The sequence below is a fragment of the Panicum virgatum genome, chromosome 1K (assembly GCF_016808335.1).
Source record: "Panicum virgatum strain AP13 chromosome 1K, P.virgatum_v5, whole genome shotgun sequence".
Classification (NCBI taxonomy): Eukaryota; Viridiplantae; Streptophyta; class Magnoliopsida; order Poales; family Poaceae; genus Panicum; species Panicum virgatum.
In genome coordinates, this window is record NC_053136.1 from 22,356,066 (window position 1) to 22,361,830 (window position 5,765).

General features: G+C 45.0%; 1 long non-coding RNA gene across 1 annotated transcript; it reads right to left on the reverse strand.

The window, feature by feature from the left end:
• Window positions 1-1,181: 1,181 nt before the first annotated feature.
• On the reverse strand, window positions 1,182-2,663 carry LOC120699664. The gene is made up of 2 exons (XR_005685533.1): window positions 2,020-2,663; window positions 1,182-1,469 (listed from the first exon to the last, which is right to left on the reverse strand). It is a non-coding gene; the product is annotated as an uncharacterized LOC120699664 (long non-coding RNA).
• Window positions 2,664-5,765: the final 3,102 nt, after the last annotated feature.

A 5,765-nucleotide genomic window follows, 5' to 3' on the forward strand; every position in this document is an offset into this window, starting at 1 on the left:
AGGAAGCTGGCCTTCGCGTGGGCCGAACGGTGGATGGTCACGTCGCATCGAAGACAGCGTGCGGCCGCCTTCATCGTGGACTGAGTGGAACGGGGTCTTTCGTTGTGGGCCGAAGGCTCCTTCATGTGGTGATTGTGGGCTTTAATTTCGTGCCAACACGCGGTGAGCGCTAAACTGTTGGCGAGAAGATTTCACCAAACAGTAGATGGAGAGAGAGCACCGAAAGGTGCACGAGAGCAAGTGCCATGAGCTCTCAAAAATGAGAGCTCCCTTAACCCATTGGGTCAGCCACGTATATATAGAAAGGGAGGGATGTGGCAATTTGCCCCCCGACCGTGATGAATATAAGAATTACAAATAGACCGCTGGACTGCCGCATGAGACCCATTTACAATTTGGGCTGGGCCATCCCCCAACAACATTTAAAGGGCCAGCTAAAACTGAACAAAAGACATGCTAAATGGAGTGAATTCATTAAATCTTTTCCTTATACTGGTAAAATGTATCACACGTGTTTTGAAAAGGCATTGTCTAATTCTAAATTATAACAAATTCAGTTTCCTATCAGTGAACAAAAGAAAGTGTAATTTGTCTAAAACAGCTCATTTGCACCTTTGGGGACTAACAGGTTCTACTGGGGATGGAGTCATATCCTTCTCTTTTCCTTTTACGGCCTCTTCTAAAATGAAATTCGTATTGAATACATATTTAATACTTATCAGACACTGCGGTTCTATTGATTGGATTCACTTCAGTAACCCCTATTATTAAGGTGGCCTGCCAAGGATCAGCATTAGGTTCATCTTTAATGGACAAATCAATATAACGCTCCAATCGATAATCAGTGGTGCGAGTTTCTGTTCAGAGATGCGTGTGTCTACGATGGCTCCAGCTCCTACTTCATGTGTAGTTCAGCTGCCGTGCTGGTGGTGCATGCGTGGCACAGAGGCCAGAGGGCTTGAGCGGCAACAAACAAGGCACTAAGCGGGGGAAACAAGCAGGCTGCTTGCTGCCGAACTGCATATTGCAAAGGTCAAAGGCGCACTGAAAACCAGCCCTTATTTCAAAGAATTTCGCCCAAAACATAGTAACAACTCACCAAAGACCTTCAACCAAAGTTAAAGCTGGCATAAAGGGCTACAAATGATAGACATGATTTTCATTCAAAAGATCAAAGATTTGGGAGACAAAAGAGATATGAACTTTAGGGAAGAACCCGAAATTCGGAGTTCGAATCATCAGACTACAGAACAGCTAACAGTTCAAACTTCAGCCTCTCATTTAAACATTCACGCTTGCAATACTTTGAACTTGATTGATTCCATTTTGCACAAGAACCATGGGCATGCTTTTCCTATATTGGCCGCTTGTATAATTGCCGTACAAAATCTTGATGAATTCACCTTCAATTACTCAGAGAACAAACTTTCAACCTGAGCCATTCTTGATGAATTCGAGCAAACTTGCACCTGCAATATACCAGGGGCCCTTACTAAAAGTTAATGCTGGTCTATAAGGCTAGAGATTCTTGTTAGGGTCTTGGTTCATTGGATCAAGGTTTGGGAGAAAAATAGCTCTAAACCTTGGCCAAAACTCGAGTTTACTGAACTTTTAGAGTTGAAGTTCAGGGATCCAAAAAAGGGTACCCTTCCAAATCGAGACTCCCAAAATACAGAGTCAACGTGCAAAACTCTGGACCTACACATTTGGTCACCGAATTTCTTCCAAATTCTATCACCAGCCTGTTGCATATCTCTACTAACTTTTGTAGCTGCCATATAGGGCTATAAGTCCTAGCCAGTGTTTTAGGTTCAAAGGAGGGAGGGTATAAGAACTATTAATCTGTGAGTTCTCAGCCAAGAACCACAGGTTGCAAGGTCACAGACAGTGCACTGTGGAACTCTGAACCTGTCACTTTAAATGCAAAATCCCAACAAAAATTTGAATGCAACTTATCGAAAGCTCCAATTAAAAGTCGCACATGTATCATAGTTCTACAGGTCCTAGTAGAAGTCTCACCTCAAAATATGAACCAGTTGAGATATTATGAATTCAAAACATGAACTTTAGCCAAACTATCAACCTCGCTGGCTGCCATGTCCAGCGGTGAATTTGGGGGCCTCCGGGTCCAAGGGCAATGCCTGGGAGAGGCGGACTTGTTGCCAGGTGTGTCCCCATCGGCGTTCCAGGCAGAGAGCATTTCCTCGCTCGCGTCGAGGACCTCGCAGACGAACTCCGTGTCACATATTTGCGCCAGATTCCCCAATCTCCACGCTGTCCTACCCTTCTTGGCCCCTGGACGTTGAGGGACTGCGCCCGCTGCCGTCTTCGTGGGGCCTTAACTTGGCCACCCAGCATTCCCAGTTGACTCTCAATCGCTTGAGGATGGCTTGATTGGCTTCTCGGGCTTGTTGCGCCAGTCGCCAACACTGCGTGGTTGTGCAGGGGCGAGGAGGAAGAGCAGCTTGGGGCGAGGAGGCGGCGCCGTGGCGACGACCCAGCGATGGGATGCCGCGAGGCGGAGCACGCGTAGGCAGCAGTTAGGTCGCGAGGCCTCGGCCGGCCATGTTGGACTGGCCGGCGAGGTGGAAGAGCAGCTTGGGGCGAGGAGGCGGCGGCGCCGGATGACCCAGCGGCGGGATGCCACATGCAGGTGCGGCCGAAGAGGGGCGGACGGGTATGATCGCATCGGGTAAGAAAATAAATTGGTTTTTTTTGGCAGAAACATCTCTAAGAGCATCTCCAGCAGTTTGGCAAATCGAGGTGCCATTTTTGATTTTTGGCAAAAACGTTAAAAATATTCCTCCAACAGTTTGACAAAAGACTTGGCAATTTTTGGCAACTTGGGAAAAACCAGCCTCCAGCGCGTAAATATACGTGCGCGGCGCGCGGTTGGCATCGTGGTTTCTAGTCAGGTGGGAGGGTGAAAAAAGAAATAAATAACAGAGAAGGGGTCCTGATTTAAGTTTTCAAGAGGTGGAAGGGCATAAATATAATTTTGTTTCTCTCTCAGGGTTCCTGATGTATGTTAGATCTGGATTTGACAAATGAATTATGCCAAACTGTTGGAGATAATTTTTTTTTACTTGGCATATCTTTTTATAAGTTGACAAAACACAAGATATGCCAAGTAAAATATGGCAAACTCTTGGAGATGCTCTAACACGATGTTTATATAGGTCTTCCCTCCCTCCCCTCTCCATCAATCCCGACAGGCGGGTCCGGCGTGAGGGGTACGGTGGGACCAATATGAGTAAGAAAAGTTTTTAATTGTTTTCGATCTTTATATTATAGAATTGTTAAGTAAAAAAAGGAAGAAAAATATTGTTGCGGATGCTTTATCTAGACGGCATGCTTTGCTGTCCCAACTTAATGCTAAAATTCTTGGTTTGGAGAACATCAAAGATTTGTATGCTACTGATTCTTTCCTTGCTGAACCATTTGATAAATGTTGTGCTGGCAAGGGCGGGGAAAAGTTCCATTTGTATGATGGATTTTTGTTTCGAGCTAACAAACTTTGCATTCCAGATTGCTTTATTCGTCTAATGCTTTTGTAGGAAGGTCATGCCGGAGGACTTATGGGTCACTTTGGTGCCAAGAAAATGGAGTGCTGGTTGATCACTTTTTTTGGCCAAAGATGCAGCGAGATGTGGAGCGACATGTTCTTCGCTATGTAACCTGCCACAAAACTAAGTCACGCTTGAACCCTCATAGTTTATACACCTCTATACACATTCCTAATGTTCCTTGGAAAAACATATCTATGGACTTTGTTCTTGGATTACCTCGAACCAAGAGGGGGAGGGATTCAATTTTTGTTGTGGTTGATCATTTCAGCAAAATGGCACACTTTATTCCCTGTCATAAGAGCGACGATACTTCACACATTCTGAATTATTTTTCAAGGAAATTGTGCGTCTACATGGAGTATCACGTACCACTATGTCGGATCGTGACACCAAGTTCTTGAGTTATTTCTGGAAGACCTTGTGGGGTAAACATGGGATGAAACTTCTATTCTCCACAACGTGTCATCTTTAAACTGATGGGCAAACTGAAGTTGTAAACCACACACTGTCAACATTATTGCGAGCTGTCCTCAAGAAGAATCTAAAATTGTGGGAAGAAAGCTTGCCTCATGTGGAATTTGCATACAACAGGGCCGTACACTCAACCACAAAATTTTGTTCATTTGAGATTGTATATGGTTTCAAACCTACTGCCCCCATCGATCTTTTGACTTTGGTTATGCAGGAACGTGTGAACTTTGATGCAAGCAAGCGAGCTGAATTTGTCAAGAACCTTCATGGTCGCGCTAGAGCAAACATTAAAAAGATGACCAAGCTGTATGAGAAGCGGGCCAACAAGGGTCGCAAGAAGATGCTATTTGAACCAGGAGACTTGGTTTGGGTGCACTTACGCAAGAATCACTTTCCTGAACAACACAAGAGCAAGTTGCAGCCCCGAGCCGATGGTCCTTTCAAAGTACTTCGAAAGATCAATGACAATGCATATGAGATTGATCTTCCAAGTACATATGGTGTTAGTATGAGTTTCAATGTCACTGATCTTTCTCAATTCTTTGGATCAGAAGAGTTGAGGACGACTCCTTTTCAAGAGGGGAAGGATGATGAGGACATATCAATGGTTACTCAAGTTACACATAAGCAAGTGCATGAAGTACCAATTACGCGTAGCCGAGCTAAGAAACTACAACAAGAGGTGAACACTCTACTTTGTGAAATTCATTTTAATATCAATGATAATTATATACTGCCTAAGTTCTGCACGTTGCTGTTACTCAAGTTCACCAAGGACAAAAGGAGAAGACTATAGAGAAGGACCACACTCAAACCCGACCAGTCCTGCAGAACAGTCTGAAAGAAGCAGTCATTACTTTTGTTTTCCAAAAACTATAAAGGTCAATGAGGACATTTTGGAAAGCGTATCAAGTCTACTTTCCAATTAAATTTATGCTAAATACTTTGGATTATCCACTAATGAGATCCGAGTACTTTAGTGAAGACTGGTCAGAAGGTCAACAGTCTGCCGGATGTTCAGCTTCCCTTGCAAAACTGTACCAACACTACTACCAAAATCATTAACCGAGGTGTCGGTGTTTTACTGTCTGGTTCTCCGAGGGGTATCCTGAGGAGAGTGCTTATGAGTAGGGACTCGCCGAGATCAGAACGCGATGGTATAAGGAACACAAGGATTTAGACAGGTTCGGGCCGCCGGAGCGTAATACCCTACGTCCTGTGTGGTGGTTTGTATTTCCTCATGTATTGTTCGATGTTTTGGAGGGGTCCCTGCTCGCCCTTATAAGGTCTAGGGGAACAGGGTTACATGGAAATCCTAGTCGAGTTCTGTTAGGATCCTAGTCCGAGAGGTTCGGCTAGTTCCCGAAACCGTCGACTAGTTCTACTCCTATTCGAGTAGATACAAAAGAGGTAGGGCATTGCTATGTACTGTTCCCTACTCTAGGATATTCCATCTTAGTGAGCAGTCCTGCTGCCCTAGGTCTGACAAGCCCCTGAGCTCTTCGTAGTCGAGTCCTGCAGGCATCGAGCGCTTCTGAAGACGTCCATCGGGTACTTCCAGAGCTCCTGGACTTTTGTCTGCATAATCGAGCAAGTTTTCCATCTTCAGAGCCCATCGATCATTTCGAGTAGTCTTCCGGGTGCTTCTTCAGCTGCATCGAGGCTATAAGGTGCTCAAGCCCCGAATCTCTATATAAGGTGCGCGATGTACTCGCGCTTCATATG